This window comes from Pteronotus mesoamericanus, unplaced genomic scaffold (assembly GCF_021234165.1).
Source record: "Pteronotus mesoamericanus isolate MK-2021 breed Mesoamerican mustached bat unplaced genomic scaffold, CSHL_Meso_final contig_164, whole genome shotgun sequence".
Lineage (NCBI taxonomy): Eukaryota > Metazoa > Chordata > Mammalia > Chiroptera > Mormoopidae > Pteronotus > Pteronotus mesoamericanus.
This window is the reverse complement of record NW_026555065.1, coordinates 24,040,691-24,054,019: the sequence shown is the minus strand read 5'-3', so window position 1 is coordinate 24,054,019 and position 13,329 is coordinate 24,040,691.

The window sequence follows — 13,329 nt, the reverse complement described above, 5'->3', positions numbered from 1 at the left end:
AGGGGCTCCGGAGTGAAGGACTGTGAAGTCCTCACTGGAATGCGAGTGGGCCCCTCTTAGTCTTCTTCTGTACCATGATACCCAGGTGCTTGGAACCCTGCCGGTCACCCCTCTAGGTCCCCCTCCCCATTCATTGACCCTAGGGGCCAATCGGAGAGCTTCATGCTGCAGCTTTTCTGCCCTCCCCTCCGGGTGACCCACATCTCCAAAGGGGTAGAGCCTTGTGCCCCGGACTCCTGAACCCTGGAGAGAGGCCGTGGGGGTGGGGCAAGAGAGCTGGAAGTGCCTCAGAGTGTGGAGCCTGTTGTCAATAGGCAACAAGACAATCTGTAAGGCTGTTAGCGCTCCCTGAAGAAGGGTCAAACAGAAATGCTGGCTCCTCAGTCTTAGTTCAGAGGTAGATCCCCTCACTAATAGGTAACCTTCCCTATCTCATGCTCTGCATTCCTAAAACTTCCTCATTCCCCTCTGCTTCAAGTGGACACTCCTGTGGGTTTAGCCCTCTCCTGATTCCCCACAAGGTCATCCGATAAGCCCTTTCCCTCCACCCAGCCCCTCACCCCAGCCTATCCTTCTCACCAGGAACAGCCACCTAAATCATTTCCCCGCTGCCTCATGGAAACCTCATCTCTCTACATCTCCTGCGAGGATTTTCTGGGTCCATCACCCAGTCCCCAGTCAGTGGATGGACCTGCTCATCCAGCTTGCTGCCCCCAGCCAGCACACTCCTGGCTCAGCCCATTGAGTGACCCATCCCTGCATCCGCCAGTCTCCAGCTCAGAACAACCGGCATTTACTGAGTGCCCACTATGCACTACGTGCCAGGGGTGCTGGGGAGTCTGAGAGCAGTAACAGTTCTGGGGCCAAAGGAGCTTACAATTTAGTTGAGAAAACTGACATAAAACAGATCAGTTCAATCACTCCAATTAATGCTCATGTTATTTCTTTTTTAAAAATTTTACTTATTGATTTTAGAGAGATTGGGAAGGGGAGGGAGAGAGAGAAACAGTTTGTTGTTCTACTTCTTTATGCATTCATTGGTTGATTCTTGTACGTGTCCTGATGGAGATCAAACCTATGACCTTGGGGTATTGGGGTGATGCTCTACCCAACCGAGCTACTGAGCCAGGGCTGATGCTATTTATTCTTTAAGACCTAGCACAAGCACCATTCACCCAAACATACCCTGTCTGTGGTTTGCTGCTGTATCCTCTGCATTAAGCCTGGCTTGATGGAGGTGCTTGAATAAGAAATATTTGCATGATGAATGGCTGCCCTGGGGGGCTGCAGAGGGGACCACCTCTCTTCCTGTCTCTCTCTACTAAGCTTATCTAAATGAAATCAGATTTAACTGAAACATCAAGGGGAGACTTGCAGTGGGGAGGAGCAGAAATGGGCAGGGGAAATCCCAAGGCTTTGCCTTGTACTAAATTCTCCGATCTTTTTAGTGGCAGCTAAAAGATTGGGGTTCTGGGGCCACAGACTCTTAACTTCTTGGAGAAGCCATCTGGTCTGCCAGAGCCAGGACTGTAAATTTTATGTCTCCAGATTTCAAAGGATCTGCCCTGTCAAACCCATAACTATCGGAATCCCAGTCACTGCATTCATCAAGTCAGTAAATTTTATAGTAAAAATGTACACAAATCACAAAACCCACAAATATCAGAGACTTAGAGGCCAAGGTAACATCACAGTTACTTCTGAAAATAGGCAAACTGAGCTGGGAGGAGTGAGTCTAAGGGCAGCAGCCAGGGCCTGGCACATAGTGTGGCTACAGGAAGTAGTTTCCCAGCACTGTGACCACGTGGCAAAGCAGTCGGACTGCAGAGCTGAGGTGGCACAGGCAAAGGTTTAATTGCTCTGCCAGTTGTTCATTTATTCATTCATCATTCGATAATTGTTACTGAGAGCCAACCATGTGTAGTACCCTGCCAGGCCGTGGTGAAACAGCAGGACCCAATGTAGATGTCCTCACCCCAGCCTAGTGGGAGACAGGCCTTACCCAGGAACCACTCCCTTGCCAAGCTGGGCTTGGGAGGGAGGGAGGGAGCATCGCAGGTTCAGGAGTGACAGGAGGGGGGGACAGGGGTGTAGGGATCCGTGAGTCTCTGGCTGAGGCAGCCTCGGTTGTCTGTTTCAGATTCGGATTTTGATCCTGGCAGCCAGCAGGAGCCACAGAGGGGTTTAAGCAGGAGAATGATATGCTGCGATCTGTTTTGAAAAGATCCCTCTGGCTGCTGCAAGGGAAAGTCTGGGGGGCGGGGATGGGAAGGGCAGAACGGATGCGGGAGGCCAGGGCTGCGGTTGCAGGGGTGGGGAGGAGGAGGTGCAAGGAGTGGAGGTAAATGACAGTCTGGCTGCGGTGATGGATTAGATATGGGTGGTGGCGGGGGAGGGAGAGGGAGAGGGAGGTGCCAAGGATGACTCGCAGGTTCCTGGCTTTTGAAACTGGGTAGGAGGTTGTGCCTTTACCCCAAAGTGGAAACACTAGGAGAGGACTTGGTTTGCCTGTAGTTGGAAGTTGGTTGAAGTGTATCTGATGTTCCTAAAAGACCACATTGTTATTTCAGTGTCAAAATGAGTGCAGAGGGCAGGGAAAGGGTACTTTTGATGAGACTTTGCACAAGGAATATTCTTTTTACAAAGAAACATGACAAGAAGCTCGCAACATTTTGCCTCCAATCGAATAGTGGCTCACAGCAACTTCATGTGTAAAATCCAAATGATTTGCCAACAGATGGTTGGAAAACATAAGAGTAGAGAATTGTTAGGGGAAACTCACTCAGGAACAAGTGATGGAGGAACAGTTAAAAGTGGCAAGGCTGGGATCCACCACTTACTAGCTGTGTGACTGGACAAGTTACTGAAACTATGCCTCGGGTTCCTCATCAGTAACGTGGGAATAATAACAGTACCTATTTCATAAGACTGGTTGAGGATTAAGAGAGTGTATATTCTTTCCATCGGTGCCAAGCCTTGGGTATTTCTTGGGACAACTGGCACAGCGCTGCAAGACCAGGGGCAAGAAGCTGCCCCACCACAAGAAGCGAAGATATGAGCTGGGATGCCCTGCTGCCGACACTAAGAATGGTCCCCTGCTGCATACACGGTCCATGTGTGGGGAGGCAACAAGTACTGTACCTTGAGCCTGGACACGATCAACTTCTCCTGGGGCTTGGAGTGTTGTCCTCGCAAAACACGGGTTATTGATGTCATCTGCAGTGTATCCGATGACAAATGGGTCGCTACAGACACTCTAGTAAAGAGCTGCATCGTGCCCGTCGACAGCATGCTGCACCCGCAGTGGGCTGAGTCCCGCGAGGCACTGCCCCTGGGCCGCAGGAAGGCAGCGGAGCGGACTCCTGAGGAGGACAAGATTTTAAACAAAAAAAAGATCAAAGAATATTCAGAAGAAATATAATGAAAGGAAAAAGAACGCCAAAATCAGAGCGAGCTCCTTGCGTGCATCGCTTCAAGACCAGGCCAGTATGGCCACACAGATGGTTGTGTGCTAGAGGGCAAGGAGCTGGGGTTCTAGCTGAGGAAAAGCAAGGCCCAGAAAGGCAAGTACACACTCTTCCCTCGTGTAATAAAAGTGTTTAGCCTAAAATAAAAGTGCATAAAGAATTTAACACAAAGCCTAGCTCATGGAATCCCGCTAGGAATGTTACCTATCACTACAAACCACACTCCGACAGAGAGAAAGAAATCAAAAAGGCAGTTGCTGACTTACCCATATGCTTTTCAATAATAGAGAAGAATTGTCATATAACTAAGCATGATTTTCACAAATCCCCTTATAATATTTTTTTAAAAAGATTTATTCACAAATCACGAGGGAACGATTTTGTCAGACCTGGTGCCTGAGTCTAGGTGTCACTTACCCAGCTGTTTATCACTTGGCCCAACCTTGCTTGGGTTATGTATGCTTTGCTCGGTCCTTTAGTTTCAGAGGGTCTCCGCATGGTGGAACGGAAGCTTTCCAAGGTCAATGTTACCTGCGTCATCTTCCAGGTCCTGTGTGTCCCTGAACAGTGCTGAGTGTGAGTGGTGCTGTGGTTGGTTAACAGTACTGCAGTGTGGAGACCACTCCAGGCAGGGGTCTGTGCTGGGAGGGGCTGGTCCCACCTCCTGTGGGTTCATTACAGTTAAAGGAAAAAGGGCAAAAGAGCTACAGGCGACTCTTCCTCTGCTCTTCTTTTCTGAAGACTAGAGAGACCGCTGGCTGTGACTGAAAGCCTGTAAGAGATGGAGCCACTTCGCCTGGGGGAATGTGATTAGGGATGCCACCAAAAATCTTCCCAAATGTAGAGAGGAAGATGGCCCTAGTTTGGGGAGGGTGGAGTGGCAAAGTCATGGGGAGGGAGGCTGGCCCCTTTCCAGACCCAGCAAAGGGAGGCACAGCCTGACCAAGGCTAGAGTGGGACCCAGGCATCTGGAAGGGTAGAGCCACGGATAGCACAGAGTAGGAGCTCCACATGGGAGGCAGAGGGGCAAACAGGTTGCAGGACCAGATTCCAGGAGCAGGGCAGACCGCAGGCTTGGTCTCACAGGGGCATGATGAAGTAGATTCATAATTGCTAATGTTTGGAGGGCATTTGCTGAGAGTCATGCGCTATTCTAAGTATTTTGCATGTTTTAAGACACTATAGAGCCAGAACTCCAGTTCAGGAAGTCTAGCTACAGAGTTTGTATTCTTTAACCACTACATTATGTGAAATGTAGAAAGAGTAAGGGTTTTTAGACCTATGGAGGGTTAAATCTCTTTAACCTCTATGCTAACTGCCATATTTTAAAAAGCAAAGGTCTGGAGCTACTCTCAGCCTGGGTGATCTTGAGCAGTTACTTAGATTCTCCAGGTCTCTGTTTCCTTATTTGTTTGTAAATTTGAGAATAATATTTACCTAAAAGGGTTGTTGAGGATTAAATAAAGAGATGCATGTGAGTGTGTGCCCATGCCTTCTGTTAGACCTTGGACTTTGGAAGGCATTGCCTATTTTAGATCTGGGAGTCCTAATCATCCTGGGAGTCTGCAGGTCTAGGTTCAAGGAATCACAGTGGATGTACTCCTGGACTTCCTGCCCACGGCCTCTTGGGTATCTCAGGGAGGGGTCCTCTTTAACATACTTCCATTTGATACCTGAGCAAATAAAGAATCCTAATAGCAGTGACCTTGAGGAAGCTGAGGTCCCAAGAGACCACATCCAGATCATCACACATATTTCATGCTTCTTGGAACTGTCATCCTTTACCATTAATTTATTTATTCAGTTGCTATTTACCAATCATTTGCTATTCAGCCCATAAAATATTAGTACACCTACTCTTTGCCAGGCTTTGTGCCATGTTCTCAGGAGTAGTCACCTAGAGGAACCCACAGGTGCTGGACCGTGTTTAGTATCCCGTTCCATCTCCATAGTTCCATGGATCTTGGAGAGTGCTCAGCAAACATCTGTATTCGAGGCAATAAAGGCACTATTAGAGATGGGCTATGAGAATGTAACAAGGAGCTCTGAGTAGGTGCAAGGGAGGCAGACACTCCAAAAGCTCAGACACCCATCCTTGTCTCTGTGGCCACAATGCAAGGATCACAAACCTGAAAACCTTTGAGTCAGGCAGCTCTCATAAGTGCCTGAAGAGGGCAAGGTGGGACTATGACAAACTAGAGCATGCCTGCCCCATAAAGATGGCACTTGTTCTTGGTACCAGCCTACTGTTGCAAATGCAAATGTGGGCCCAAAATAGCCAGACCTTCTGACGTTTTAAAATGTTTTAAAGTTATGTTTATTGATTTTAGAGAGAAAGGAAGGGGGAGAGAGATAGAGGGAGAGAAAAAGAAACATCAGTGTGAGAGAGAAACATGATTGGTTGCCTCGCATTCACCCCCTGACCAGGAATGGAACACCCAACCTTTTGGTGTATGGGACAATACTCCAACCAACTGAGCTACCCGGCCAGGGCCAGATCTGATTTTTCAAGAGAAACTGGAATTTGTATTATTTTTAAGAATCTACAAAGTTCTTTTTTAAAAAAAAATCAACTTTAGAGAGAGGAAGGGAGGGAGGGGGGGAGAGAGAGAGAGAGAGAAAGAAACATTTATTTGTTGTTCTACTTATGTATGCATTCATTGCTGATTCTCATATGTGCCTTAACTGGGGATCTAACCCAAAATGTTGTCAGGATCAGGAGGATGCTCTAACCAACTGAGCTACCCGGCTAGGGTGGAACTTTGGGTTTTCATTTTAAACCTCCAAAAACATAGGCATTGGCTTCTCATTTTAATCTTTTTTTAAAGTCCTGTGAGACAAGAACGTGTCAAAACAGAAGTTGTCTGCCTGCTGAAGTCTGCTTAAAGGTTGTCATTTGGGACCCTTGAATTGATCTGCAGAAGGGGAGAGGAAAAGGGTTTTGTGTCCTGGGGCCAGGTTCCGGGAGACCTCGAATGCCATCCTTCCTTGGGTGCAAGGATATGCTAGACACACCAGAGGCTGTAACGGGGAAGGGGAAGCCAGAGCCCTGCCCTCCAGAGGTCTGCAGTCTCATCACAAAGACCCAGGCAAAGCAGCAGATGCAGAGGCTCCTAGGAATTCAGGGCATCAGGGAGCAATGAAGACTTCACTTTGGGAGAACTTCACCTGGGCTTTGAGTGACTTTTCTCAAGAAAATCAGTCTTGAGACTCAGGGGATGAGGATTTCAGAGACAGAGAGTTCACAGAGCTCCGGAAACAAACCTGTACAGGCACGACCTATGCTGGCGACACCAGAGAAAAGCTCCAGAGTTTTCTTTCAGGTGTCATGGGAAAAGCCTCCCTGGAAAGGGCAGGGCTATATATTATAAGGCTTCAGTGACACCCCCACACCCTGTCCTACTTGACGTGGCCATCCCTGACCGGTGATGGCAGTCGGGTTCTGACTGGGCAGGCAAGCGGCACAAGGCTTGTGGAAGGCAGTACAGTGAGCTGGAGCCGGGGGAGGGGGGGGGGTCCAACCCTGATCCGAGAGTCAGGCAGACCCGGCTATAAGCCTCACTTGTGTGACTTGGGACAGGCATTAAGCGCTCTGAATCTCGGTTTCTGAGCCTGTTCTGTGAAATGGTGACAGTGAGCCTAGCTGTCTCCTAGCAATGATTGGGGTGAGGAGGGAAGGAACTGGCTCCCAAAAGTCAGGTGCTTGGTCTGATGCCAGCCCCAGGGTCCCAGAGAGGGCCGTTTGCCAGTGTCTCTATATGGTTTTTATTGGCAATGTCCACTGCCGGGGAATTCTAGTCCCATGTCAGGAGGGGAAAGAGCACCTGGAGGGTAAAGCTGGTCCCCATGGTCTTGCCATTTTTTATTGTCGCTGTTACAGGAAATGGCATTGATTCTGGGAGGACTGCCCAGAAAGGGTTAGGGAGGAGATAGATGGGTTGGGCCCTCCCCACCCCTTCTCTTGGGAGAAAGGAGGTAGACCCCCAGCTTCGGGGTGGGAGCAGCGCTGGGACAGGACTCTTCCCCAGGGTTGGACCCTTTCTGCCTAACTCCCACCCAGGAGGCGGAGAGACTCAAGGTTACATATCTTTCCTGGAAGACAGGACTGGATGGAAGGCAAAGTGGAACCCCTCCACCCCCCAGCACTAGCCACACCATCCTGCTTGCCCATTTGCCTTCCCAGATCTCTGTCAGACACGGATCCGACCAGGACCCTGCTTCCCTTAAAATCCTTCCGTGCCCCCCGCCCTCAGTGCTTTTGGGGTGAACATCCTCGGCAGCACTTAAAAAGCTTCGTGGCCCAGCCACCTCTCCACCTTTACTTCTAGCCTCATCCCTATTTCACAGCTCTGCGCCTTTGCTAAAGCCAGTACCCCTGCCTGGATGTCCTCAACTTTCGTTCTGTCTCTACCGATGACACCTCTACACGGAGAATGGTGATCCTTCATAAAGATTCTGCTCTCGGCTTAGCCCCTTCTCAGAACGTTCTCGCACCTCACTCCAGCCCCACACCAGGGAAGACCTGCACTATTCCGTTTGCTTCCTCAGCAGCCATTGTGTGTTGCTGTCACGAAGTTACGCTTATCACGCTGTTTTCTGTCTACTTGTCCCTCTGCCCACAACACATCCCAGCCTTCCGACTGGAAGCTTCTCGAGAGCAGGAAAAGTCTTGGTCCTCGTGGTAACCCAACAGCTGGCTAGCCCTCTCGCCTTGGACATTCTGGCCACTCCACACGGGATGGACGACGGGAGGGGGGCACGGGCGAGTGGGCGGCTGGATGGAAGAACTAAAGCAATGGATGGAGCTGCTTTTTTAGAATCCGCGGGGGTGGTGTTGAGGTTAGCACTTCAGCCTCTGCAGGAGGCTCCCGCCGATTCCAGCCCACCCGGCCCAGCTCCCTCCCGCTCCGCCTGCCCAGGCCCACCGGGCCAGGTGATCTCGAACCTTCTACCTCTCACACCCAACAACAAACAACCCTCACGCTCTCCCTCCGGAGAAAGGAGGTGGAGCCTGACCTCAGCCGGAGGCTGCAGCAGCTGCCGGAGGGGGGTGGGGGAGAGCTCGGAGCTCCAGTTCTTGGGGGAGTCTCTCCAACAGGGAGTGGCGGGGTGGGGGCCTGGGCGAGTTCCCGAGCGCCCGGGAAGCCCTCCCTCGGCAGCCGCGACCCTCCTCGGGTGAAGGGAGGAGGGGCAGAAGAGGTGGCTTCTGTGAGTGCCTGCTTCCGACTCTGTCCCTCTCTCGATCTGGAGTGTCTTCGAACCACCCCCCCCCCCCCAGCCCGCCCCGCCTCCGCCCCATTCACACCCACCCTTCCTCGAACCCTGCAGCCCGAAGGGCCGGGTCAGACTAGGAGCCTGGTAAACCGGAGAGAGAGGTTGCAGCACTGCGGGGCTCCCGGGAGCCGAGGTGTGCCCATCCCCCACCCCCTTGGCTGGGTGGGGGGTAGGGGGTAGGGTGGTGAGAGGGACCCCAGGAACGCTCCGACTAGAGCAGAAAAGGGCCTGATATGGGATGTAGTCTGTAGTTGTTGGGGGCTGTGGTGGAGACAACTTGAATAAGGGACAGAGAGGGCACCCCCAGGGGAAAGCGTGGGGTTCCAAAGAGGGTAAGAGTCCGGAGTTGGGAGAGAGGGAAGGAGAATGCATAAATAGCTTTTTTGGGGAGCGGCAGCTTGCAAATACTTCCCTTGGCCAGCACTCTGGAGGTTAGCATTGGACACATGGGGGTTTTTGGACACTGCCAAGGGCATGTATCACCCAAAGTCTGAGAGCATGTAGGCGCCCCCCCCCTCCCGTTTTTTCTTATGAAGGTCCTGGGCCCACACAAGCCCCGGCTTCACTTTGACCCCCAACCCCCATCCCCAGGCTGCAGTAGGTGCCATTAGAGGAAGAAGGAAGAGATCCTGTTCTTTCCTGGGCATTCAACAGCTGGCTCCTGGGCAGAGCCTTGCCCCTCCAGCTCAGAGTCACAGGAAGAGTACTTCTGCCTCCCCCATCCCTAGGGAAGGGGCCCCAGCAAGTAAAGACCCAGCAGACGTCTGCACTTGCTTTTGCCTGAGGGCAAATAATTTCTGGAGATCCCTTTAAGGAGGGGGTTCCGATCCCTTTAAGAGGGAGTGGGTCAGATAAAAGAATTATAAAGTCCACCTTTCATTATTTCCCCTGAGGTGGGGGTGCCTCCGGGGCTTCCTATGATGGGGGAGGGAGCAAGTGCTGCAGCCGCATTTAATTGGTGCCCTGGTGTCTTTTCCCCAAGGAGCTATGCCCTTCAGTTTGTCCAGTGGGTCTGAGAGGCCAAGTGGCCCAGTGTTTCTGGGACCTAGAGTTCAGGCACTTTAAGGGGGCGGAGGAGCAGCTAGCTGCCCCACACCCTGGAAAGATGGGACCAGGGCTTGGAGTGGAGAAGGGGAAAGTGGTTATTGCCACCACTGCAAGGACAGCAGCGTTGCCCCACTGGGGTGCCCTGCCTGGTGCCAGGTGGCTGGAACCGAGGGCAGGCGGTCTGCAGGGACTGCGGCAGCAGTGGGGGAGGTGCCTGGCGACTGGACAGTAGAGATGGAGCAGCCAGTCTGTCCCGGCTGTCAGTCTGGTCGTAGGTGGTGGGGGAGGGGTGTGCGGTGTGTTTTCTCCAAGCCCTGGATGTTTTCCTCTCTGCATCTCCCTCTCTCTGCTCTGCTCTCCTGCTCTGAGGCACTTAGCCCTTCCTGATGGGTCTGGAGGTGCCTGGGTAGGGAGAACCCCGTCTGGAGGAATGGAGGGGGTGGGTCCATTTCTCTCTCCAAACCCTGCCACAAACCCTTTTCCTTTTCAGTGGGGAACCTCTGGGCTGCTGGGTGTGCCAAGGTGAGGAAAAGTGATGGGACCCAGGCTGTGGCACAGCTGCCCTAGTGGAGTGGGTTGGGGGCAGTACTCATTCAGGAAAGGTTAGAGGAGATCAAGGAAGGAGGAAGAGGTGGAGTCCTTTCCAGGTGTGGAAAGGCTCTGGACTGGGAAGGAGGCCCAGTCACAGAGGTCCCTGGAAACAGGGTGAAGGACTGGATGAAAGATCCCTTGGGGATAGGCAGGGTGTGCAGCCCAGTTTCTCTTCTTCCCTGGCTTGTTGATCGGCTTTAACAAAATGTGGGGGGAGGGAATGGGGGTAGATCAGTGGGCAAGTATAGGAGGAACACCAAGTGCCTTTAGCCAGTCTGTGTCTCTGAACCTAGCCCACTCAGAGCCTCCTGGGGCAAAGGACACAGCCACCCACATGGGGGAGGCTCTGTGGGTAGAATTCCTCCAGCGGCCAGGCAAGGCAGCCTGGGCAAGCTTGAATGGGTTCTCATGACAACTCAGCCTCCTCTCCAGTCAGTATTCCCTTTTTGCCCTCCCAAGAGGGCCCCATATAAAGATAACTCTCTCCCCTAACCCCCAACCGAGGGCCACTGGATCTTCACTCCTATATGCTGGGGAAAAGCCCAGTCCTCCGACCTCATCCTGCAGCCACTTGCTAGGCCGATCACGGGCTTCCTGCCACTTGGGTCTCCTTCCCTGTGACTAGGTCCATTTCCCTTCTGACCCTTTTGGTCCCAATCCCTGCCCATTCATGGGCATGAACCCAAGGTCGGCACCGGCTGAGCTGCTTACAGGAGCCCTGTCCCTTCTTCTTTCTTGGCTCCAAGCAATCAATGGCCACTGCTGCTGTGATCCTCTACCACCAGTCTCTGATGAGGGGTGGGGGCACATCAGTCCATGAAGACTGGAACAAGGGAGAGGGTGCATTTTGTGAGGTGGGAATAGGGCTGTGATGGGGGACCAGACTGCTAGAAATCTTGGTCCTGGGAAGCTCAGGGAGGGGAGAATTATCAGTCTTCCGCTTTTATAGATTTGGGAACTTTGCTTTCTCAAAGGGTGGGAGATGGGAGGAGTAGGGGCAGTTGTTCTAGGAGAACCTCATTCTTTGAGTTTCCCTAACAGTTTTAGCTTCTAGCTTCCATTCACACACCTCTCCTTCTGGGTGGCTCCCTCCTTTAAACATTTCCCCAAATACACCTAAAACTATCCAGGCCTCACAGACAGCTCTAGAGGCAGATGGGGAACCATCCTTGAGTGTGCTATTTCCTAGCCATAGGGGTAAGCAGTCCTGATTGTCTTCAAGACTGCCTGTGTGTGGATGCTTGCATGTCAAGGTCTAGGAAAGGCTAGATAGTGTGTGGGGTGCAAAAGAGCCCCTCAGCCACACTCCAAGGCTGGGTTTCTCCTCTACCCTAGGCAACCCCAGGATTCGAGGGTGCTTCTCTCTGCTGGAGGCAGTCCCTCCCTGGGCTACTCCCAGCTCTCTGGTGACCTGACACTACCCAATTTGCTGCTGCTCCTTTTACCTCCCAAAGCTCCCCTCCCCCTCCTGAATGGGGAATGAGGCTTTGTTCTGGGGTGGACTCAGCATTTCTCAAGAACCTACTATGTGCACATTTAGTGCTGGTTGAGGTGAATGAAATCCTATTCCCGTTCCGGTGATACAAGGTGCCCAAGACACAGCCCCTTCCCCTCACCTCACAGGGACCTCCCACACCTCCATGTGACCTCAGCCTGCTGTGCCCACCCACCCCGCTGACCCCGAGTGCATGCTCGGGTTTGGAAAGACGCGATTGTGGGTGTGAGACGGAGCCACAGCGTTCGGCGACTACGGGGAAGCCAGGTAAGTGTCCATGCTTGATCCCATCCTGGATTGGGGACGAAAGGGAGTCCAGCCTGGGCTGTCAGGCAGCCCCCCCTCCCACACACCACCCTGCTCCCGCGGAAAGCTCAGATGTTCCCCGCGGTGGTGGAAGAGGGTATGTGGGTGTCAAGGACTCACAAACCAGGCTCTGCTGTCGGCTGTTAATGGATGAGGGTTCCACACTCTGCTTCTGGGAAGGGTGAATTAGGAGCTGGAGTGGGGGGCGGTAGGTGAAGGGGAGAAACAGGAAAAAGAGATGCGGGCGAGGGGTTACCGAGCCAGGACCGACCTTGCTTGAAAGGAAAGGAGACGTGGCAGGCTGGGAAGTCGGAAAGATGAGGCAAGGGCGGGAGGGGCTTCTCAGCAGTCGGGGCCCTTTCGCTGGAGTCTGGGGCCCTTTCTGCAGGAAAGGGGGGGTTGTCCTCGCTTGATTTTCGTCTGGTCTTCCCGAAGCTTTGCCCTGGGGGCAGCAGCCGCTGGCGCGGGTTGGGGTGTTCCTTGGCCCGCAGTTTTCTACAGTGGGTGCTAGGGAGGAGGAAGCGGTATGTAGAGGGGTTACGACCAGGGCGGGGGCGGGGGGGGGCAAGATGATTTCTCGGGGTGGGGGTAGCAGCTGGGGGATTGGGATTCCTGGATCGGGTCACCATGGGATACAGGCTCAGGCTCCGCAGGCGAGGAGAAAAACCCAAGAAGCCGGCAAAGAAAACCACCACCCGCCACCACCCTTGGCACCGTACCCCTCCCCCAAGGCCCCACCACTCCCCGCACCGCCTCCCCCAGCCGCCTCGTGCTGCCCCCTGCGTTGGGACGACCGACCCACGGTTCTGATTGGTCGGAGACTGGGAGGGGGAGCCGAGGGCCGGATTGGCTGGCGGGGCCAGCGCAGGGCGGGGTGGCTGATTGGCGGAGGAGGCGAGGGGCGTTCCGCTGATTGGTTGAGGACGAGGAAGCAGGAAGGAGGGTGGTGGAGGCTCCGCTCTCGGGGAGTTTGTGGAGGAACCGCGAGCGGCGTAGCGGATCCCGGAGCCCGGCCCCCGCCGTCCGCCCGTCCGGCTGCCTGCCCCGCCCGTCCGGCCCTCGCCGTCCGCCCGCCCCGGCGCTCCCGCCCCCCCGACGGCCCCGCCCGGCCGCGGTCCCCGCTCCGCCCGCCCGGCCCCGGCCCCCAGG